We start from the raw sequence: 26,034 nt of genomic DNA, 5'->3' as shown, positions 1-26,034 counted from the left end.
AATGATGGAAACATGTAGAAATTCATGTCCTGATACAATTGCTGTATGGGTTGCTATAAGACCTGGAAGAGCCACCAATAATAGGATTTATTAAATAGATATAATAATGAAAAAAAGATTTGCAACCTTCAGTATGGATTACAACTCAATGTAAAAGAAACTGAAATCGGCACAACTGGACCAAGAGGTTGCCTCATGATAAATGAAGAAAGGATTTAAGTTGTTGAAGATTTCATCTTGTTTGGATCCTCAATCAGTGCTCAAGAAAGCAGCATGCAAGAGATGGGATGAGGCATGGCATTTGGTGAATCTGCTGCAAGACTTCATTTAGTGTTGAAAAAACAAAGTTGCTACTTTGGGCACTGAGGTGTGCCTGACCCAAACCACGTATTTTCAGTTGCTTATATACATGTGAAAGGTGGAAACTGAATAAATGTATGCCTATGAAAGAATTTTGAAACCTAGAAAACCCAGCTACTTAAAAAAAATCTAAAATTGTTTATAATAACACAACTTAGAAATACTAGTATATTAACATCTTGTTTGTTTATAATTTTATCCCTTTATTCGATAGAAATATATGTTATTCAGTTATATATTTTGTACTAAGTGAAATTTATTTCATGTAGCTCTCAATTTTGATTTTATTAATTAATTCAACGTGAGAATTTAGAAAGTATATCATCATTGATTTCATATATACTATGTGTCATTCCTTATGTATATATGTGTCCAATAATGCCCCTTCAGACAACTTCCAACTACATATATTTCAGTGGGTGAAGTGGCAGTGTTAGTTTGAAAAGGTGCCAGGAAGTGCGGCCAGCACTATTTTTTTCAGACCACTGGCACACTTGGTTTGACTCTTCTCCACAACCTCATCTTGGCCTGCATATCCCAACCTCTGCCGGAGATGGCTTCCCCCAACTGGGGTCCCTCAGGTTCTGGCAGTTTCCATAAGTACATGATCTCTCCCTTTTCCCTGCAAGTCTGTACCTGGGGAGACACTCTGAGCTGTCGCTGCTATATTACATACTATAAAAAACCAAAACCTAACCCACAGCCTTTGAGTGACTTCTGACTCACAGGGACCGAAGCTGTGCAAATCTTTACCAGCTCACACAGCCTCATCTTTCACCTGCACAGCCCTTGGTAGGTTTGAATATCTCACCTTATGTTTGGAGGTCAGTAATTTAGTGAACCACCAACATGTCTATATCTAAATATGGCTCAATGTAATATATATTAAATGTGGTACGCTATATATTTTTAATTTTACAGTAACATGCCTAAAAGAAGATGGCACAGCAATGCTTTTGATACCTCTCAGGGAGGGAGTGTTTGGCAAACAAACAGAAGATGCACATTATTTGTATAAAACATGAAGAACACAAATAGACCCAGGGCAAGAAGATTGACTCAGTGACTGAGTCAATAACAACTATGGGGATGGCAGAGGAGCTTGCAATGCTTCCTTCTATTGAACATGGAATCACTATGAGTCAAAACTGACTTGATGGCACCTCATAACTACAACAAAAACAATAACAATATTACCACACCTATGCCAAACTAAAGCACTGCAATGGAGTCTATTCTGACTCATAGGCATTTATAGAACACAGTAGAGGTGTTCTTAGAATTTCTGAGACTAAATCTTCATGGGAGTGTAACCTATAAGTTATTTAACAATTAGTTTCTCATTTTGCTTCATTGCAAAAATACTTAGATTAAAATGCTTCCATATTAATCTTAGTTTGACTATTTTGCTATTATGATAGTAGAGGATTAATAGATCAAGAGACTTCATTTAATCAGAGCAATTTTAATTGTAAAAATGATTTAACCATGAACAAATACTGCTGTTTTCTTGAGGAATTAGTGGATATGAAAACATTGAGACCAACAGCACATCAACAAGGACCTAAATTGATCCTCTAGTGCAACCAAAGTGCTCTGTAGAAAGTTTATCTTCAGTAAGATAATATTTTATTTAAAAAGAAACATAGAAAGAGACAAGTCTTCCTATCTAGTTTCATGCAATCAACTCTTAGTGAAATCTACAAGCAATTTCCATGAGTTATTGAAAATAATTTCTGGAACACCCAATAGTAGACAAGCATTTGCTTAAAATTGATTTTGATTGTGGAATTCAGGAACAAACTCATTGTGACAGCTCTGGTAACATTATTGTATGTGGGAAACATTAGATGTTCCTTCATCTGGGTTGAAATATGCACAATTTTGGAATTCTTAGGGTTGGCTCCATTTTATTGCTTATTATATTTATTATTTTCAAAGTGAAGTGTCAAGCCTTGCTATTTGCTTCTACTGGAAATAATATGAAATATTTGTTTGTTTTCACACCTTTAATATTTGCCTGTATTAAGTTAACAGATCATTTGTTGATAATCTTTTCTGTTTCAGTGATTCTGCTAAGACAAATTTAGGAATACTTTCCTTTCTCATTGAAAAAAGTAGATGACATTCTCTAAGTCTTCCTCCCATTGTCAATAATTTCTGCGCAGAGACACATGCACACACATGAAATATGTACATAGTAAATCCTCTATGCCATATATTAGGTTAATAATGTGAGATCTAAACATTTCTAAATTCTCTGCAATTTCAATGAATATATTATCCATACACAATGGATATGCAATAAATATCCAAGATCAAAACCATCAAGTAACCCTGAAACCTAACAATATGTGCATGGCTATAATATTAACTCTGTAAACTACAGTGTATGCTGTATGGGTCACGGTCTTAGGTAACACAATTTAAAATTCCATGAATAACACTGCTAGGTGTGTGACTGACTGAAATCGAAAAGAGAAACCGTGGACGCACAATAGATAGGCTCATAATTAAACTGCAGTATGTGGAAGAGTTTCTTTGAAAGGGATGTTCTCAGTGAGGCTGACCAGAGCAGAGAATTTGACTTACCTTGGGAAATAACAATAATAATAATAACAGTAACAACATGGAGGATGTGATTCATTTCTTTGACATTAACTTTGACTCCCAGCGACCATGTGTTTGATGAACAAAACATCTGCCAGGGGTGAGATGGCAAAGAGAAAGGAGAGAATAATAAAATCGGCATTCAGCTGTTATGAAAGGTTAGCAAAGTCAAGACAGGCGATGAGTTCAGTGGGGTTCTTATCCACACGTTCCAAGTGGAACAGAAGCTTTGGGCACTACTGTGTTTTATGGGTTTTCATCACAGGTACTTTGGGTTGAAACCTGACCATTTGTCATGCTAAATTATGCACTGGAGGGGACCTCAACTTCTAGAGTGCAGGAAGTTTCAACACATTGAAGAGGAGAGGGGATTTTGACCCAGACTTTCATCAATCTTCAACTAAGCTTTGACAGGTAGCAGAACTGATAATTCGATCACTGCCCTCCAGGCATTTCTTTTGTTCCAGATTATGTAGGTGTCTCATCTATCTTTCTGAAGCCCCCATGATAGGAGAAAGAACAAAAAGTGTTGTTTTCTAATCTCTCCAGCAACCACGTGCACGCTGCCTGGAGGTAGGCAGTGTAGGTTGTACTAAATGGATCACCCTGGAGAGCACAGGCTGAAATTGTTGACCGAGAAAGTGTATCAACACGATTATGGGGGCCTGTTTTCATTACACAGCATATTTACATTAGATTATTGTGTCCCATTCTCACTTCACAGCAACTCATTACATGGCACATAGATATCTAGCTCATGTGTGTGTGTGGACTGTAACAGGGTCTTTTCTTTGGATGCCCAATCAGAACCAATTGTCTCTGTATCGGGTAGCCATTACAAGATATGAAAGTAATAGATAAGCACAATTGAACATCATCTACATATATCTTTATGTAACTCCTGTGATAGTTTTAATCCTATACTATCATCTGGTTAAATCTACTTGCATGTTTAAGAAGGATCTTCCAAAGACAGAAGGATGACAACCTGGGTGCATGTATCATTTCCAAGACCAGTATTTTTCTACCCATTAGTAATGGAAATAGAATTACCTATTTATCTAATTATGTATATATCCCCAAATCAGGTTAAGGAACTCATTATGTTGTTTTATAAATAGCATAGTGTTTCAACATTTTGTCTTATAGCATTAAAATTATTAGCTTCAAGACATACATTTTTAACTTGTGTTTCATTCGCTGACTTTTGTGGGCGATGAGCAAATGATTTTTCCATTCAAATTTTCCATTCAACAGTCATATACATTTTGTCTTGTGACACGAGTGGAAACCCCCTCCATGTATCAGCACTTCCTATTTTCTCCCTGGATTTCTTTTTTTCCTTTCCACCGTTCTTCCTGCCCCTTTCAGCTTTTTCAGCTGTCCGTCAGGACAAACGCTCTGCCCTTTTGATCTTATCAAATCCAGTCGATTCCTCTGCAGAGTACAGTCCTCATGGTTCCGGCTCACGTTACAAGCCATTGATTGTGTCGTTCTCGGTGATTCTAGGTGCGGATTATTTCGAGGTTTGAAAGGTGCCAAATGGTCATCGCCTCAGGGGTTCCACCCGTCTTTACCAGACCAGTAAATCTCTCTTTCACTATGAGCACGTTTTGAAATATTTACAACGTCTTTATTTTTACCTAAAAAGCCAAACGTTATCTAAATGAATCCAACTCTTAAGCATGTTTCCCCCAATCACATGCAATTCTTGATTCAGCATTGCAGGATTCAGGGAAGAATCTATGGGTGAAGTCACTAAAGAAGACATTTAACAAAATGACATGTTCCTGGCCATTTAGCAAGATAAAAATACCCCGTGGCTTTCTTAGTCACCACCACAGGGCAGGGTCATAGTTCGCAATGGAAAAATACACACAATTTTGAAGTTTCCTTTTATTACACAATAATGACAACAACAACCACCACAAAATCCCATGTAGTAACTTTTCTTTGATGACATTTCACATGATTTCTAGAGAGTACATCAGTTAAGTTTTTGCTAATTTGGTCATTCTCATTTTCATATATTAAGTGATTTGTCAGGCAAATACACGATGAATAATTGCTTGGGAGAATAACATCAAGCACAACACACTGGCAGGCTGGTGCCTAGTTTTCTCATTGGCATTCTTGCGTCACGCTGTGGTGCCTCCAGCCGCTCTTATTCCCTATATCCTCCATGCGACCCCCGTGGGTGTTGCTGCACCTCTCCTAGGTAGCAGTCCTGTGCCTCAACGCAGTCAATGTCTCACAAATACCTCCTGACTTATCACTGGCAATTATTTACCAGGGATCATTTTTAACAAAAAAAGAATATAGTGTTGTAATATAATGAATACTTTTCTTAGTAGGTCATGAACTAAACACAGAGATCGTTAAGCCAAAGCAATGCAGGCACAGAAAGAGAAAAGGCTGTTCTTTTCCATTGTTTACAATCCTGTGATCTACAGTTAAAGATTTCAGAGAGCAACAAAGCTAAAATGCATCTGACTTCCTGGGCTTATATAATCTAATGTTGTACTAAATATATCACTCCACTTATATGATCTAATGTTGTAGTGACATCACTCCACTCCACTGTGATAATACATCACTCCACTTATCTGATCTAATGTTGTAGTGACAGCACTCCACTTATATGATCTAATGTTGTAGTGACATCACTCCACTCCACTGTGATAATACATCACTCCACTTATATGATCTAATGTTGTAGTGACAGCACTCCACTTATATGATCTAATGTTGTAGTGACATCACTCCACTCCACTGCGATAATACATCACTCCACTTATATGATCTAATTTTGTAGTGACATTACTCCACTTATATGATCTAATGTTGTAGTGACAGCACTCCACTTATATGATCTAATGTTGTAGTGACATCACTCCACTCCACTGCGATAATACATCACTCCACTTATATGATCTAATTTTGTAGTGACATTACTCCACTTATATGATCTAATGTTGTAGTGACATCACTCCACTCTACTGTGATAATACATCACTCTGCTTATGTAATCTAATGTTGTAGTGACATCACTCCACTTACGTAATCTAATGTTGTAGTGACATCACTCCACTTATCTGATCTAATGTTGTAATAATATCACTCAACTCCACTGTGATAATACATTACTCCACTTATATGATCTAATGTTGTAGTGACATCACTCCACTCCACTGTGATAATACATCACTCCACTTAAATGATCTAATGTTATAGTGGCATCACTCCACTGTATTTCACTTCTACACTTTAGTTTGGTCATTTGCAATGGATAGGGCCTATGTGTGGGTATTTACACCTTGTTTTTGTTTTTGTGGTTAGACACTATTGAGTCAGTGCCACTGACAGGGTCCCTATCATGAGAAGGAAGCCCGGCCTGGGCCTGGGCCTGGGCCTGGACCGTGCTCACAAGCACGACTGTCTTTGGTCCTTTTCTGTAGTCACTGTCAATCCACCTCATCACCATCTTCTGCAGCAAACGTGCCCAATATAATCATTGTTTGTTTGTTGTTGTTGTTGTTGTTTTGCTTCCATGGGCAATGATTGTAGATCTAAGCAGAATGAATATTTGACAATGATGTGATTTGTTATGATGTGGTATTGGTACAGTTATACAGAGTTTGGTTTTCTTTACCTTGAGGTGCAATGTATACTGGAGGTTTTGATCTTCATTAATACATGCTTCAAATCTTCACTTTCAGCAAGCAAGGTTGGGTCATAGGCATTCTGTGGTTTTTTATTTAATATATCCAGTATTAATGTTTGCTCTTTTCCACCTAGTCGAATTGTCTTGTCTTATTCGCTCAGCATATGGTGTGAATAAGTATGTGGAAAAGATACAACCTGACACATACACTTTTTAAATATTTTTAAATACACTATATCCCCATGCACAGTGTTCCTTCTTGTTGTGTAACCCCACGTGTTCAGTATCCCCTCGCTTGTTTGAACAACTGTGCCTTATTCTGTGTACAGTTCTGCTATGTATATGATTAAATAGACATACAGAAAAAGCAGTACATGAAATAGCATTTTATAAGACGGGTATTTTATTTTATTAAAAGATATGTCTCAGCTTCTCAAGTTTACATGGTTTGGTGTCAAATGATAGTGCATTTTTTCCCTTCACCTCCTTGAAATAGCCTTCTGTCTCAAGTAGCAAAATCGAACCATGGACTCTTTCAGACCCGAAAGAAAGGACGGTTCTCACATTCCACAGTTAGAAAAGAACAAAGTTCTGTCTGCATTCTTCTTAGTTTGGACTTTAGAAATGTCATCATGTCCTCCTAGACCAGTAATTCTCAACTTGTGGGCCGCGACCCCTTTGGGGGTTGAATGACCTAGGTGGTCTTAGGAACCGAAACACCGCCCACATGCAGATACGCCCACCTGGTGAAGAGACTCACCCATGCTACACCATGCTTCAAGACAAAATTTCATTGATTTGTCATTAGAAATAAATATTTCACAATATATAATTACATAGAGTTTTGTGGTGAATCACTATGCTTTAATTAGGCTCAATTTGTAGCAATGGAAATACATACCACATATCAGACATATAAATTATGATTCATAACAATAGCAAGATGACAGTCATGAAGTAGCAACAAAAATAATGTTCTGGTTGGGGGGTCAGCACAACATGAGGAACTGTATGAAAGGGCCACGGCATGAGGCAGGTTGAGAACCACTGTCCTAGACCCATCTATCTCACAGTGGTTCACTGACTGCACTTGCATTCAGTTAGAGGATGCATTCACATCATTTGTCACTAGATGGCAGGAGAGTCCTTTGCTTAGATTTTAATGTAGGCATTACATTTCCTGTCCAATAGAGGGATCCTTGTGGCCGTGTTCCATTAGCAGAATCCATTTGGAGAGATTGTTCTACAGCTTTCCTTCTCCATGTTACAGTGATCTGGAAGCCCGTTAGAGCATTCTCTCGACACAAGGAGTTGTGCTAAAGCTTGTTTCAACCTATGGTATGCTGATCCGTAGCTATTGCTGTCGCGGTTGAAAAAAAAAAAAGGCTCTGAGTGTCCTGTAGACCCAATGGTTCTGGAGGTTAATTTATCTGTCTTTGCCCCTGGCTCCATTAGAGGTAATTTTCATGTTTACATTTTTATAGATTAGACCTAGAATATGAACCGTTGCCCACTGCTTCCTCCCAAATCATAGGCATTCAGTGTCCAGGGCAGAAACCCTGCCATTACAAAGCTGCAATCGTCCTTTGTTTATATCTCACAGCCACTTAGCAAAGGCCTCCTGGTGGTTAAGCACTGGGCTAGCAGCTAGCCCACAGCCTAGTGGTGCCAGCCCGCCAGCTGCTCAGCAGTGGGAAGAGGTGGCAGTCTGCTTGGGTAAAGACTCCTTCCTTGGAAGCCGGGTGAGACCTTTGTGCTCTGTCCTACAGGGTTGCTTTGAGTAGAAATCAGCGTTACAGCCATGGATTTGAGTTTTGGTTTTGCCATTAGATTCTGCTCAAAGCTATGCCTCAGATGCTCAGCTTGAGCAAAGCATCACAATTTCTTTATGCCTTTAATCCTTCTCACAATTTCAATAAACATTTTAAAAATGTGTTTCCCCCATTTAGCTCTTTCCTGAACGTTTTTTTGTTGGGAATTAACTGTTTGTAGGAATAGTCAGCCATCACCAAAATAAATGGAAGACGTGAACTGCCTGCTCAAGTTTGCAAGCATCCTGGAAGGTAGACGGCATTCTCGACGTTTATGCATTTCAGACTTAACAGCATTTAATATTCCTCAAATGGTATCAAGTTCCCTAGTACTGTAGTTCAACCCTAATTTTAAGCCCTATCGATAGTTCTTTTTTGTACTATTGTTCGTTGTCTTCCTTGCTGCATTTGCAGAAATGTTTAGATGAAAGGAAAGGCAATATACAACAAGAGGAGAGGCAGCACAACATGATCGAGGCAAAAAAGCCACTAGGAGGGAAACGCGGGACAGGCAAAGTCTATTTCATAAAAAATCAATATTGCCACTCCTGTTTTTATTGCCATTTGCCTGACGAATGTGTTTCTATTCTTTGCCTTTTAGGGTGTTTTCATCTCTGTGTCCAAGGTGTGCCTCTTTCTGACAGCATGCTCCTGGCTTATCGTTTGTGATATAGTAATCTCTTTTATAGTTAGTATGACTATTGATAGATATGATTATACTGATTTCATATTGTTGGGTTCTGTCTGCTACTATGGATTTCTTTCTTAAAAAATCATTTTATTGGGGGCTCTTGCAACTCTTATCACAATCCATACATACATCCATTGTTTCAAGCACATTTGTACATTTGTTGCCATCATCATTCTCAAAACATTTGCTTTCTACTTGAGCCCTTGGTATCAATTCCTCATTTTTCCCTTCCATCCCCAACTCTCCCACTTTCATGAACCCTTGATAATTTATAAATTATTATTATTTCATGTCTTACACTGTCCAATATCTCCCTTCACCCACTTTTCTGTTGTCCATCCCCAGGGAGGGGGTTATATGTAGATCATTGCGATCAGTTCCCCTTTTCTCCCCCACCTTCCCCTCCTGGTATCATTACTCTCATTATTGATCCTGAGGGGTTCTCTGTCCTGGATTCCCTGTGTTTCCAGCTATTATCTGTACCAGCGTGAAGCAGGGAAACAACACAGTGTTCTGAGGGGCCATTCCCAATCCCAACTATGTGGACAGCCCCCTGTCACCAAAGAATTCACTTCAGGGGACAGCACTGAAGCTACAGCTCAGGGAGAGAGACATGTCTGATCAGAGCTACTATGGATTTCTTTGTTATATATCATTTTTTGTCCGGGCTGAGTTCATTTTAGTTACCAATTTTATTATCACTTCCTTCATCACTTCTATTATAGTATTCGCCAGATTTTTAATCCTGGAGCTGTGGTGGCACAGTGAGTTTAACCTTGAGCTTCTGATTGAAATGTTGGCCGTTTGAGCACACTAGCTACTCAGCAGAATCAAAATGAGGCTTCCCGCTTCCATAATAAGACCCTAGAGATCATTTCTGCCTTGTCTCAGGATGGCACTACGCATTACAGTGGACTTGGTGGCAGTGGGTGGGAGTCTCAAGCTGAGTTCTCCCAACTATGAACAGTCCTTCATGGTTATATATGCATATGTACAGAAAGGTTCATAGTAAAGAAATGGCTCACGCAGTTACAGAAGCAGACAATTCCATGTTCTTGGTTCGGAGGTCAGGCTGAATGCTTCTCTTGATTCACATCATTACATGGGCTGATGATCCCAAGGTCAGCAGGTCACTGGGAGGGCCATTGGCTGCCAAGTGGCTGAAGGAGGGGATGGCCACCCCTCTGGCCTCCAGGTGAGAATAAGGGGAATATTTTACCTTTCTCGTCATCAGCCACCAGTGTGTGCACTGATATAGTCCGATCAAACAGAATCAATTATTAGATTGCTGTCTGAATGGAACACTGCCTGAAAAATATTCTGAATGACCATACTATGTCAGTCCAGGTTAGCTGAAAATTCTTTCTCTTTCTTTTTTGTCTTGTTCATTGTTCTCATCCAGTTTCTTTTTCTAGTTAGAATTTGATCTGCTTTACTTTGATTTGCAGGGTTCCAGGGTTGTCATCTATATCCATTCAGTCTGACTAGTTCACCATCTTAATGAAGTCCTGCCTCCTTTGAATATTTCAATATTTTGTGATTTTTGATCTGCTTTAAAATTTCTATTTCTTCTTAGCATTTTTTACTTTTCCAAATTATCACCCATTTGACTGTACGTTACCACATTTAATTTTAAATCCTATTTGAACTTCTTCCCCACTTTTCCAGTTGCCCAGGACAAATTAAGGCCTTTTTCCCCCCTTAATCAAATTAACTTACTTCCTGATGAAAAAAGTATTTCTGTTGATCAGTAAATATATAATGGGAGCTTGAAGAACTCATATGAATGAGTAGATGTGAAAGTCTGGGTATATAAGAGAAATAAATCCACAGAAACATGTATAAGAGAGAGTTTTATATAAAGGTTAAGTGCACATCAAGAAAACATTCCAACCCAGTGCTGCCCAAGCCCACAAGTCCAACATTAACTCATATGTATGACACCATCTCACAAAACACACACAATGATGCCAGTTGCAGGAGGAAAGCTGAATCAGTATAAGGATCTGAGCGCTGGCAGGGGTCTACACATGGCTGCTCCAGCACCCATGCCTGCATCGGGATAGGTCCATATGGCTTCTCCTCAGGGATGTCTTGCAGGAAGTGAGCCTTTCCATGTGAAGCAGGGAACTGGCTAAGGCAGCTGCACCCTGGTCTGACCATCACAAAGCAAGAGACCTAGGAATTAGAAAGGTGAGGCTCACTGAACCACTTATCCCTCCGCCCTTTAATTAACCCCACATGTATTTATCCACCAGGGTAGCACAATAAGCTAATTACTTCTGTAGATAAAACAAATAGATAGGAAATGAAGGAGCTGTATACATAAACTTTATAGTATTTTACTAAATTTTGTAAAGAAATTCAGTCATGGGAAAAGACATATTATTGTACTTGATGAGATGTACTGAGAAAGAGGTAACATCTTGTGTGTGTGTGTGTGAATTCTACTAAAATGTACAATTTGAATTCAATCATAAATATTATTAAACATTTTAATAATATTCTATGAAATATTTTTCTTGTTCTTAAAAAATGGTAGTCATTGTAAAAAAGTAATTACTGAGTAACTGCTCATAATTAGAGTGCCACTATGGTGAAAGAGGACATTTGACCCTAGATTGAACTTGCAATTATTTTTTGTTTGCTCAATACACAGGAAGGACACTATTGTGTTAAACAGTGAATGCTACACACTGTCTAGATCTTAGATAATGTCATAGTAATAATATCATCTGTTGATTTTGATTAAAAAAACACTCTTTTTAAAGTAATGCCATTGTTTGTGAGAAAGTGAAAACAATCATTTGGCAGGGTAGATTACTTACTGAACTTCTAACCAGAAGGTTAGCAGTTCAAAACTAGCATCTGTTCCACGGAAGAAAGACGAGGCACTCTGCCTCTGAAAAGGTTTACATCAGAAATCCTAGGGAACAGTTCTCTCCTAGAATGGCCCTAAAAATGGACTCTATGGAAGTTGATTTTTTTTTAAAATCTACTCTCCCAGAGCCCCGATAGCACAGTGGGTTGAGCATTGGGCTGCCAGTCAAGAGGTTGGTTCTTGGAACCTAGCAACCAGTCGGTGGGGGAAAAATGAGCATTCTGCCTTCACGACGATCAATCATCTCTGAACCTCAATGGAGCAGGTCTACAAAGTCCTACAAGGCCATGGTGAGTCAGTATTGACGTCACAGCACAGGGATTGCTTTGGAGGGTATCTAAACTTTATACATAGGTCAGAGAGAATGAGAGAGACAGTGAGAGAGAAGTGAGTAAGTTAATTACAAATGAGAAGAATGAAGGTATCAAGCACAAAAGTAAAATAAAAAAATACAGGTAGATGATAGAGGAAATTAACAAAATAAAATTTAGTTTTGAATATATTAATGACATTAATAAAACCAGAAAAGGCCCACAGGGCCTTGAGGACAATGACCCCAAGTAGAGCAGCCAGTCCACAGAGAGGACCACATGGCCAGCTCCACTATGACATATGATGCCCCTCACTGACCCATAGCTCTACTGAGGAAAGCACCGGAGACACAGTGTGGGAATTGCACCCTATCTGATCCTGCCATACTGAGGCAAAACACTAAGAGGGTGCAACAGAACAGCAAGGGAATGGAGTAGTGAGGTCCCCAGGAAATGCTGAGGTGGACTTTGGGGCCAGGGCATGGTGCCCCAATAGACTGGACTGGAAAACACTCCTGAATGCCAACAAACGATCCTTGAACTAACTACACGTGTTTCTTTCTTTCTTTTTTTTTAAGCGTTTCTTTCTTGTTGTGTTTTGATGTTGTTGTTTTTTGTCATTATTTTGTTATTGTTGTTCTATTGTATATTGTTGCTTGGTTTTGCTCTGTCTTGTTTTTGTACATGTTATTATCTCCACAGGTCTGTCTAAATAAGATAGGCTGGATGAACAATCTGGAGGAGAAAACAACAGGACTGACAGTTCTGGGGGACCATGGGAGAAGGGGAGGTGGGTGGAGAGGAAATGGTGTTAATAAACCCAGGGACAAGGGAACAACAAGTTATCCAAATTGGTGGTGAGGAGAGTGTGGGAGGCCTGGTAGGGCATTATCAAGAGTAATGTAACAAAGAGGAATTGCCAAAATCCTGGTGGGGACTGAGCATGATAGTAGGACAGTAGGAAAGTCAAGGGAAATAGAGGAAAGAGCTGGGAGGCAAAGGACATTTATAGAGGTCTAGATAAAGGCATGTATATATACATATATATTTATATATGAGGATAGGGAAATAGATCTATGTGCATATATTTATAGGCTTAGTATTAAGGTAGCAAAGGTCATTGGGCCTCCACTCAAGTACTCCCTCAATTCAAGAACACATTGTTCTATGAAATTGGCATTCTATGATGCTCACCTTCACAACAAGATCACTGAAGAAAAATGTGTGCATGAACACATGTGGTGAAGAAAGCTGATGGTGCCTTGCTATCAAATGACCTAGAGTCTGGGATCTTAAAGGCTTGAAGGTAAACAAGCAGCCATCTAGCTCAGAAGCAGCAAAGTCCACATGGAAGAAGCACACCAGCCTATGTGATCACAAGGTGTCGAAGGGATCAGGTATCAGGCATCAAAAACAAAAAAATTATATCATTGTGAATGAGAAGGACTGCAGATTGGGGTCCCCAAATCCATCTGTAGGCAAGTGGACATCCTCTTAGAGGAGATGAGCCAGTCAGGGTACAGTGTAGTCACGATGAAACTACAACTTTCCTCTAGTTTCTAAATTCTGCCCCACCCCCCACCACTATCATGATCCAAATTCTCCCTTACAAATCTGGCTAGACCAGAGGCTGTACACTGGTACAGATAGGAACTGGAAACACAGGGAATCCAGTACAGATAATCCCTTCAGGACCAGTGGTGTGAGTGGCGATATCAGGAGGGTGGAGGGAAGATGGGGTAGAAAGGAGGAACCGATTATAAGGATCTACATATAACTTCCTCCCTGGGGGATGGACAATAGAAAGGTGGGTGAAGGGAGATGTCAGTCAGTGTAAGATATGACAAAATATGAATAATCTATAAATTATCAAGAGCTCTTGAGGGAGGGGGAGCGGGGAAGAAAGGGCAAATGAGGAGCTGATGCCAAGGGCTCAAATGCAAAGTGTATGTTTTGAGAAGGTTGAGACCAATGAATGTACAAATGTGCTTGACACACAATGGATGTATGTATGGATTGTGATAAGAGTTGTATGATAAATTAATTTTTTTAATTAAAGAAATAATTCCACATAAACATCTTTTAAAGAAAAGAGCATTTTATTGGGGGCTCTTACAACTCTTGTTACAATCCATACATCAATTGTATCAGACATATTAGTACATATATTGCAATCGTTCTTTTCTAGACATTTACTTTCTATTGAGTCCTTGGGATCAGCTCCTCTTTTTTAAAATAACACTCTAACATAATAAAAAAATTAACATAATTTAACAGGACTAATAATAATTTTAAGTGTATCACAAAATAGCACTCATTTGTTATTACAAACCATTGTGTGCACCTCAAAATTTTAATATGACAGCCGTGGTGGGAGGTAATCATTAACTAAAGGTGGTACACAAGTTGGACCTTTGTAGCTGAGAGGTTGCTGTTAAGAAAAAAACAAAAACTTGTTGCTGAAAATGACTAAATTTATATTCTTAACTAGTACTGCATCTCGTTGCAATCTTATTTATATAATGAAATATAGGTATGTATTTTAAAATTATATACACAGTGTATAGGTATGCATAAACTAGGCTGCATCTGACTTCATGTCTGTGGTTCCATAAGGCTTTCTTCTTCCTCTTTTTTTAATCATTTTATTAGGGGCTCATACAATTCTTATCACAATCACCTGTGTCAAGCACATAAGTACATTTGTTGCCATCATCATTCTCAAAACTTTTGCCTTCTACTTGAGCCCCCTCTTCTTTTATTTATTGTTTTCTTCGAATTATTTTCAAAACTCGAAGCCCAGGCCCTGGGCCCCGGTTGGGAATCAAGCAGGCGAGGAAGAGGACATGGCGCTGGGAAGAATAGCAGGGATGTGGATGTGCGCCTCTCCCTCTTCACCCCTTCCTCTCCCTCAGCCACTGCTGCTGCAGGCAGTGCCTGCTCCTGCCCCTCCAGCCTCCAGCAGTCACTCCAGCCGGGCCGCAGCGTCCTTTGCGATGACGACTACTCCGAGTAGGTGCCCAGCTTTTTTACTTCAAATTCTTACTAAATTTTCTTTTAAAAAATTAGTACCAAATGAAGGTGTAAATGAATGAATGAATGAAATCCTTTTAGAAATGCACGTTATATAACAGACTAAAAAGCCACAGCTTTTTTATCTAGCAATATGCCTTTTATCTAGTAATATGAATTCCACTTAACATGAAGCTGCGCCCACCCCACCCCCACACATGCAGACACACATATGCGATCAGTGGGCATCATTACAAATTCCCAAATTCAGGCACTTCCTAGCAGGACAGCCATACTTCCTGATTCTCCAGGTTATGCCTGCTGACTTGCCATCTTAGCCATTGCCACTGCTTTAAGGGTACCCGTTGTTTGGGAAACAAGTGACATGATCATTCTACCTAAAGCCAGCGTGGTTCATGAACTGCATGATGATACATGATCACACACGACAGTCCTATTATTGCTAGCAGATGATATTGAGAAAGAGAAAGCTAGTTCCCTTTGCCACTGAGTTACTTGTGGTCATACCAACCCTACAAGACAGAGTGGCACTGCCCGTGACGTCGCGACAGCTGCCACTCTTCACTGAAGCAGACTGCCGTGGACTGCTCCAGAACTGCTGGAGGCTCACCCGACGCCGTTCTGCCGAGTGCTTTAACTATTGAGCCTCTAAGGATCCTGGCGAAGGAGAAGCGGTAAAAGTAGGCACTGCAGATTGTAATCCCAGTCCATGAGGCATACTTTGCTAATTCATAGCGAGCATGGAGCTCATTTTATACACCAGGGATTAATTTGGTAGCAGTTAAAGATTAAAATAAAATTCAAACACAAAGAGCAAGGAAATAGAGAAGTATAAGGAGGCTCGCTGAGGCTGCCGGGACCAGTGGAGGACCACTGCGTCTCCGGAAAGTACGAATCTGCTCATCTCTGAGGTGCCTTGAGCTCACAGGCAGGCAACCAGTCACAATGAAGTCTTCCCGGATGCCCAGCAGGCGGCCCACACATGAGGTCAGAACTACCCATCCCAGAAGCAGCCTACGTTTGAGTCTTGATAGTTTGGCATTGAGCTTCCTCTGCAAAAACTAAATTAGCTAAGTGAGGCAATCATAAAGGTCACCTTTTGACCTAAGTGAATCCATTTGGAGACAAATTAGTGAAGGTAAACCACGCAATGCTTATATCACTGTGTGTGTGTGTGTGTGTGTGTGTGTCTTTGGGTTGTCCAATCAATTCCAAGTATTATCAACCCTAAAGGACAGGGTAGAACTTCCCCAAAGGGTTTCTTAGGTGGTAATCTTTACGGAAGCAAATGCCACCTTTTTCTCCTATGGAGTGTCTGGTGTGGATATGAACTGCCAATCATTTAGTAGATGGTTTTAGATTGGTGTTTGCACACCATCCAAATCACATAGCATCCTATTTCAAGAACATATCAAGAGCATAACTAAACAGTTTTAGACATTATCCACTATTATCTTCATCATTGCTTAATTTTTCCAGGAGTCTAGCCAGATAAATAGCATTAATCTTTTTTTTTCTTTCTTTTTTTTTTTAACAATTTATTGGGGCTCATACAATTCTTTTCACAGTTCATACATATACGTACATCAATTGTATAAAGCACATCTGTGCAGTCTTTGCCCTAATCATTTTTTCCCCTCTTTTCTTTTTTTACATTTTATTAGGGACTCATACAACTCTTATCACAATCCATACATATACATACATCAATTGTATAAAGCACATCCATACATTCCCTGCCCCAATCATTCTCAAGGCATTTGCTCTCCACTTAAGCCCCTTGCATCAGGTCCTCTTTTCTTCCCCTCCCTCCCCTTTCCCCCCTCCCTCATGTGCCCTTGGTAATTTATACATCGTTATTTTGTCATATCTTGCCCTATCTGGATTCTCCCTTCCCCCCTTCACTGCTGTCCCTCTCCCAGGGAAGAGGTCACATGTGGATCCTTGTAATCAGTTCCCCCTTTCCAACCCACTCACCCTCCACTCTCCCAGCATCGTCCCTCACACCCTTGGTCCTGAAGGTATCATCCACCCTGGATTCCCTGTACCTCCAGCCCTCATATGTACCAGTGTACAGCCTCTGTCCTATCCAGCCCTGCAAGGTAGAATTCGGATCATGGTAGTTGGGGGGAGGAAGCATCCAGGATCTGGGGGAAAGCTGTGTTCTTCATCGGTACTACCTCGCACCCTAATTAACCCATCTCCTCTCCTAAACCCCTCTATGAGGGGATCTCCATTGGCCGACACTTGGGCCTTGGGTCTCCACTCTGCACTTCCCACTTCATTTAATATGGTGTATATATATACATATGTACATATACATATATACATATACACACATATACACATACACGCACACACTTAAATCTTTTTTTTTTTTTGCATGATGCCTTATACCTGGTACCTTGGCACCTCGTGATCGCACTGGCCGGTGTGCTTCTTCCATGTGGGCTTTTTTGCTTCTGAGCTATATGGCCGATTGTTCACCTTCAAGTCTTTAAGATTCCAGACACTATCTCTTTTGATAGCCGGGCACCATCAGCTTTCTTCACCACATTTGCTTATGCACCCATTTGTCTTCAGCGATCTTATCATGGAGGTGTGCAGTCAATGATATGATTTTTTGTTCTTTGATGCCTGGTAACTGATCCCTTTGGGACCACTCGATCACACAGGCTGGTGTGTTCTTCCATGTGGACTTTGTTGCTTCTGAGCTAGATGGCCGCTTGTTTATCTTCAAGCCTTTAAGACCCCAGTCACTATCTCTTTTGATAGCCGGGTACCATCAGCTTTCTTCACCACATTTACTTGTTCACCCACTTTGGCTCCAGCCGTTGTGTCGGGAGAGTGAGCATCATAGAGTTCCGATTTAATAAAAGAAGGTATTCATGCATTGAGGGAGTGTTTGAGTAGAGGCCCAAGGTCCTTCCGCCACCTTAATACTTGACCTATAAATATAGACACATAGATCTATTTCCCCATCCTCCTATATATATTTGCATGTACATGTCTTTGTCTAGACCTCCATGAATGCCCTTTGACTCCTAGCTCTTTCCTCCATCTCCCTTGACGTTCCTCCTGCCCTAGTACCATGCTTCGTCGCCACCTGGGCTAGAGTATACCTCTTCTCTAAGCAACCTTACCCTTGATCATTTCCCACCAGGCCTGCCACTCCCCCTTCTCTACCATTTGGAGTCCCATGTTTTTCCCTTGTCCCGGGTTTGTTAACACCACTTCCTTACCCCCCCTACCCCCCCACCCCAAGTCCCCCCGGAACTGTCGGTCCCATTGTTTTTCCTCCAGATAGTTCATCCAGCCTGTCCTATTCAGAAAGACCTGTGGAGACACTAACATGCACGAAAACAAGACAGAGGAAAACAAAGCAACAGTATGCAACCAGACAACAAAACAACAAAAACAAACCACTGACAAAGAACAGAACAAAACAGTTCACAAGAGAAAAGCTTGTAGTTAGTTCAGGGATCGTTTGCTGGCCCTTAGGAGCGTTTTCCAGTCCAGTCTGTTGGGGCACCATGCCCTGGCCCCAAAGTCCACTTTCAGCATTCCCTGGGGACCTTGCCACTCCATTCCCTTGCTGTTCCGCTGCACTCCCCCAGTGATTTGCCTCGGTGTGGTGGGATCAGGTCAGGTGCAATTCCCACACTGTGTCTCGGGTGCAGTCCCCTGTATCACCCTTAGTCACTGAGTGGCATCATTTCTCATAGTGGGGCCAGCCATGTTGTTCTCTCTGTGGCCTGGCTGCTCTACTCAGGAACATCATCATCACGGCCTGGTGGGCCAGGCTGTGCTCCACTCTCTCCTCCTGAAATAGCATTAATCTTGATGGGATCTTTGTCTGTATCATTACCAGATTTAATTGTTTGCATGTATATTTAGCTGCTCAGAGAATGGATTTTAGCATCCACTGATTATTTTATAACTTATTTTTCTAAAGTCTTGCTATAGTCTTTGCATTTTAGCGCTGACATTAACTTAAAATATTTGTGTTTAATAATTAAACACATCCAATGCTTCATATACACATGTTTTGCAATATGTTTGCTACAGATGCCTGAGGATGGTTTTTCATTTTCACTCTATTCTGTCATTTTGCAGCAGAAAGAATCATTAGGATTTCTTGGCTTTGGCAGGAAGATGAATGCTAATTATTGTGTGGAGTTATTGATTCTAGGTAACATCCCATGCTATTTTACATTGCTAACTCTTCCTCATGGATTTCAGAAGTAGACATTTTTTCATTTATATATAGTATGTCTGATACATGTGTTGGGCATTTTAGAATGATTTAGAGTCATAGCTAGCCACTTGGAAGTGATGGTCAAGTCCAGGCTCTAAACAATAATCCTCAAGATCCATTGTGATGCCTGTCGGGCTTTTAGGAGAGAAATTGGCAACATAGGAGTAATTCTTTTATCTGGAAGAATTTTTTAAAAAATCACTGATAATGTAGCTTATGAAATATCAACAGGTTTTCTACATATATAGTTTCATTATCCTTCTTCTTGCTCAGTAGAACTTAGGGTTGCAAGTTAGGCTAGGACACCCTTACAATACATTGTATGACCATGGCATTTAAGAATCTACTCACCACTGCTGAGTACTCAGTGCCATCAAATCATAGTGGCCCCATAACTTGCTTTTAATTTATTCTTGTCTTGCTATCTGATAGCTCATATTTAAAACAATAAGAAGAAACCAATTCAACTATGAACACATTGACAACATAGGCCTCACAGTGGGTAGGTTACAAGAATAAAGATGGCAAAGATTATATGTCCACTTGGCTGAGGCAGGATTTTCAGTGGTGTGGTAGTTATGTAACACTGCCATTTGACATTAAGTAATTATGTGATCATTTTCCCTTTTATTTTGGCCTGATATATCCATCCTATATTTCTCATAATGCCCATTTGATATTTGGAAATTAATCATGTCGATGAATGACAAATGGGTATAACCGAAGTAGCAATAACAAAAGCTCTACTGTTCTGCAGAAAAGTTAATCAAAGAAATGTGGACTAATAGAGTGCCAGGGTTATACGCCAACATGGAGCTGTGATTCTGCATGAAGCCAGAGCCAATTACACTCAGGTACTGCTAACCCGTCAATCAGAACAGGATTACTGAACAAACTGTCTTACTTACCCAGGCCCAAATGAAGGGAAGATAGACAGAAGTTGAGGAAATCTTGAGGAAGCTTTTTACCAACCTCACAGAGCTAGAAAAAATACTACAAGCACAATTTTTAAATGATTGCTATAAAATAATAAGTTTAAATAAACAACATGTAAATATCTGTTTCACCATGCTCAAAGTAGAAATGTTTTTTTACCAACTTCAAAGAATTAGAAATATTACTACAAGCATAATTTTAAAAAGATTGCTAAAGGATCATAGGCTTAAATATCAAAATGTAAATATATTGTTCCCCAACATATCCTCTGTCTGTACTTGTACCTTTCTATCTCTCTTTCCTGAGGAATGCAGTGCTGTTCGATTTACACAATATCAAATCGTATTCCTCTTAAAGGCTCCTGGAGTTTAGGGAAGGAAAATAAGTTGGAAATGACACGACAATAGCTGTAGGGTGGATGGAGTAAATTTCTCCGATGATAGTCTTATAGGACAACCTTTGCTGTCCTTAGAGAATGAGCAGCTACATTCTTATGATGGGGAAGAAGAAAATCTTGGTGCACAATTTCTGACCATCTTTCCTGAACACTGCTTCCTAAGGTTCTCTCGTGATTATCCTGTCTGCTTTGAGAAAAATCTATCAAGGTTACCCTGTAGAATCCCAAAAGGCATTTCCTTTCTACTTGAGCCCTTGGTATCAGCTCTTATTATTACTCCTCCCTCTCCCACTCTATGACCCTCATGAATCCTTGACCAATTATATATGATTGTTGTTATTTCGTGTCTTTCACTGTCCATTGCCTCCCTTCACCCACATTTCTGTTACTTGTTCCCTTGGGAAGTGGGCTATATAGCCAACACTGTGATGGGTTCCCCCTTTTGTCCCTGCCCCCGACCTCCAGCAACCCCTTACCTTCATGAGACCGTTACTCCCACTACTGTTCCGAAGGGTTTTTTCTGTCCTGACTTCCATGTGTCCAAAGCTCTTATCTGTACCAATGTGTGTACTCAGGTCTAGGTGAATCTGTAAGGTAGAACTGGGTCATGGTAGTGGGGAGGAAGGAGCATTCGGGAACTAGAGTCATTTTGTTCTTATTGGGGTTTCGGTTTGCTTGGTTCGTATGTTTTTCTTTTCATGAAAATCAGGAAAGATAAATCAATTGACTGAGCAATTAGAGTAGTAGTTTCTTAGAGTTATAACAGTAGAGAGAGGGGTAATTGGGAGTTAATATTAATGAGTTAATATTAATGAGTTCAATAAAAAAGAAAATATTTAAAATCCCTGGACGCATAAAAAACTATTATCACAGCATTGAATTGTATGATATACAAAATATATTAAAATCCTTAAAAAAAAATAATCTCAAAAGGCAGTCACCATCACCTTGTGAGCTGACCCCTCAGTCTTGACCTTAACTGGTCAGCCAGATGCTCTCTTAAGCCCCTATTTGTTATGAGCTATAACTAATATAGCATACAATTCCATAGTTCAATCACATCAACAGGAACTGCGCAATCATCACCATAATCAATGTTGGAAACTTTGCCTACCTTCTTTCACACATTGATGTTGACTCCCATTTCCCTATCCTCCCCTTTGGGTCCAAAGTAATAATCAATTCCACTACTGACTTCATAATTCCAGCCACTCCAGTTTCCTTATACAGATAAATATATAAGACTAGGCAGACAACACACAAGGATCCACCAAAAGGGACCACAGAGAACCCACCGATAGAGACTTCAATCTAGCAGAAAGCCGACTCTATTAATATTTTAAAATCATTTCACATTGGATCCATACAGAGATAAAATTCTAAGGTGATGCATTCCAGCTTAAGTACAATAATCCATTTACAATTCTTTTTGCTTGATATTTTGGTTCACATTTCCTCATCCATAGCTTTTCACAAATGGTGTATTTAAAATTTAGATACTGGTCCTGTCCCCTTCTCCAAGTTTGAATCTTATTATTAGCTATCGTTGGATCACACACGTTAACATGCTTCTTCTGTGAAGACATGGTGCCATAGCAAAGTATGGTGAAGAAAAGAGATGGTGCCCCACCTGCATGAATAATGACATCTTGGGTCTTGACGGCTTGTCTCAAAACAAGCAGACGTCTAAATGAGGTGTCAGCGAAGTCCACAGGGAAGAAGTACACCAGCTTATGTGATACAAAGATAGTGACTAAAAAGATCCACACCTGGAGAATGGAACAGTACTAATGTCTGGATCCTTAAGTCACTGTTTTGATTGGACATTTCTTGAAAGTAGCTTACGGAGGGTAAGATAAATGCATCACTGAGAACACTTGTCTGTAACCACCCACTGATCACAGAGCCTTTTCTAAGCATATTTGTTTAGAGTAAACCTATGCATGTATTAACTAGAAACATTGTAACAATACTTTTTGTCTTCATCCTCAAATATCTCTTCTTATACAGTTGTCTTAAGAAAACTGTTCTTTAATCCCATCTCCCTCTTCTTTTGCTTCAACGGTAAACCTATCAGCACTTTTGATGCACTGGGCCACATCACACAACGATTCTGTTTCTCAATGTGTGCTCACAAGCAATGTGAAGTCATTGCACCTTCTCAGATGAAGATCTTTGATGGAATCTACATGAAAGCCACATGAAAAACACAATAGTTTTGTGATGCTGTTTTCAATTGGGAAGACAAATTCTGATGCATTCTCTCATTTCAGAAATGTTACCTTCAGTGAAATCAGCAATAGGCAGTACCTGGAAGCTTCCAAGTTAAAAAGATTACATGGGCAGGTGATGTTCTTTTCTCACGATGGCCTTCGTATGCCCCTGGGGCTCTGCTGACACTGCCCAAGGCAATGCAGATGCCAGCTGGGAAAAAAAAAAGATTACATGAACTCAGTGAAAAGAATTCTTCAAAAATGTTTTCACCTAGAACTGAGGTTAGCCTTTGATGAAGCAGAGAGTTAGATAATTTGGATGTAATTTACTTCAGTTGCATGTTTTATATAACTTTGCCTATCATCATAATCAAACCTAATTTGAACAAGAGTGCTGGCTATCCTTCAACTTCTGTGTCTCAGTTTCTGTGCCGTACATGGATGTTTTGAGGCTGAGAACACTTTATGGATATAAAATAATGGGATCAATGTAGCATGGTCTTGAACTCCATAGGACCTAGAATTAGATAGACCTGTCTTTGTCCCTAAGTCTCAACCTTTCCTAGATTTGTGACTGTGAATAATTACCGACTCTTTCAAAAACCTTAATTATCCTCTGTATATAAAGTAAGAATAATAATATACCTAATTTGTAGGGTTGTTGTGAAATTTTTAAAAATAATTTAATTGGGGATCTTATAACTCTTGTTACAATCCATACATCAATTGTATCCAACATACTCGTACAGATAGTCCATCGTTCTTTTCTAAACATTTGCTTTCCATTGAGCCCTTGGGATCAGCTCCTCTTATTTCTCACCCCCCCTCCCCCACACTACAAACCCTTGTGGCTCCTTGATAGATTAGAGATAGTAAATTATTTTCAAATCTCACACCGACCACTGTCTGCCTTCCCCTCTGGCTTTTGCTGTTCTTCCCCCTAGATGGATGTGAGGTTATGTGCCATTCATTGCAGTTGCCGCCTCCCTCCCTTCTCATCTCTCCCTCCCTCCCTTCCTCCTACCCTTTTGGTATCTCTGTTCCTATTCCTGTTCCTTGGTTCCATAGGACCTAACCTGGAGGTAGTGTCTTGTACAATCAGCTTTCCATTTACTCAAAAGTTAAATTGTACTTCTAATTACAAGTCTGAGGAAACAAAGCAAAGGTGTAAAGTAAAATAATTGAACACGGAGCATGTGATTATCCCTATACCAGCCCATCAGGGTTAATTTTAAGATTCTTTGGATGAATTTCTGTCAAGGTGCCTTTGAAGAAGGGTGTAATACTCTTGGGGTAGCCAGGTTCCCACAGATTCTCTGTGATTTTTATATGGTGTGGTTCAAAATCCTATTTCTATGAAAAATAGCGGAGTTAGTGTTTGTGGGAAGTCAGCAAATCTAACACATGTTGCTGGTGTGGATCCTGTGGGGGGAATTAGTTTGTGGATAAACCTGCTTCTCCCTCAGGCACAGGCGTAAACTCCTGCTATTGGAAATCAGAACTAACGCACCATTTCTTGGTGATACGACTGCTACCCCACCTTCCCATGTGGCACATATTGCCACTGTTCTTTTTAGATTTGTGACTTGGGGCCGTCGCATGACTTAAAACTTAAAATGATAATAATCACAGCTAATTATAGAACACTTATTATGTGTCATTCAAATATTAAACAGTCTATATTTATTCCATCAATAGTCACAGTCTGAGATTAACTCATATTACCCCATGCCACAGAAAATAGACCCAGGACAAATGACTCTCTCAGATCACACAGACAAACCCAGACAGTTCAGCTGTGTGTCTATGTATTTTAAGAGACTTCAAAAATTTTGTACATAAATGAAATTAAAAGTATAATGGAATTTCCATGAACTTTTTGAAGACTAGTCAGATGTCTCAAAATGCGCAAGTATTAATTGAGATTTAAAACTAGGGATTCATTTCAGCTATGCATGTTCAGTTGTATTTTAAAATTTTTAAACATGTAGCTGTTCTTGAATTGTGTATGTATGTATGTGTGTGTGTGTTTCTTATATGTGTGAATGTTACTCCATTTTTTTTGGACACATACTACCAAATGTTTAAGTTGTACTGAAGCGTCACCTGAGTCAAGAGTCCAGACTGTCCCTTGCAGTGTTTCTGTTGAGCTCTTTTTGCCAGGAAGATCAGAAGGGTTAAATACAAGTGCTTCTCAGAAATCACTTCTATGTAAATTTATATACCAAGTAGATAAACAGCGTTTGGAACGGGAATTGTAGCATGAATACATTTGTCTACACCAGTGAAACATGTCAACGATCCCTTACAGGCACTTACAGGCACTTTCTGTTGTTGTTCCAAACCTCCCCAGCAGTTTATACATAAAAGAAGCACCAGGAGAAACATTTTCAAGATGAATTCAACTGATCACAGACTTCCTGGGGAGAGGGCTCAAGCTTATTAAGTCACTCACAAACTCTCTTTGTTGATGTGTCACTTACTCATTCAAGTCAAATTTACTTCTGAAGCTCTGAGGCAAAACTCACTGTGATTTGGATTGGGGCCCTTCTCTTACCAACTCTATTATTTTGGACGCTTTGCAGAAAGTCTTCACACTCTTATAAACTAAGAGTGTTGTTTGCGTTGACAGGTGCTTTCTCGTCATTTCCGTCTCACAGCACATCTATGTACAATAGAAGGGGCGTGGCCTGGTTCTATGCCACCGTCAGAACCATGGTGATATGTGATCCCATTGCTGCAGTCACCATGTCAATCTGTCTCATGGAGGAGCTCCCTCCTTTTCATTGACCCTCTACGAAGTATGATGCCCTTCTTTAGGGACTTGCCCTTCCTAATAACATGTCTAAGGTGTGTGAGATCAAGGTTT

General features: G+C 39.9%; 1 non-coding gene across 1 annotated transcript; it reads left to right on the top strand.

Moving 5' to 3' along the window:
• Positions 1-23,293: 23,293 nt before the first annotated feature.
• LOC142430064 (small nucleolar RNA SNORD35) lies at positions 23,294-23,379 on the top strand. The gene has a single exon (XR_012780541.1). It is a non-coding gene; the product is annotated as a small nucleolar RNA SNORD35 (small nucleolar RNA).
• Positions 23,380-26,034: the final 2,655 nt, after the last annotated feature.

This window comes from Tenrec ecaudatus, chromosome 16, assembly GCF_050624435.1.
Source record: "Tenrec ecaudatus isolate mTenEca1 chromosome 16, mTenEca1.hap1, whole genome shotgun sequence".
NCBI classification, from domain to species: Eukaryota; Metazoa; Chordata; class Mammalia; order Afrosoricida; family Tenrecidae; genus Tenrec; species Tenrec ecaudatus.
Note: the sequence above shows the minus strand (reverse complement) of the source record. Positions and strands in the feature narration are given on the sequence as shown.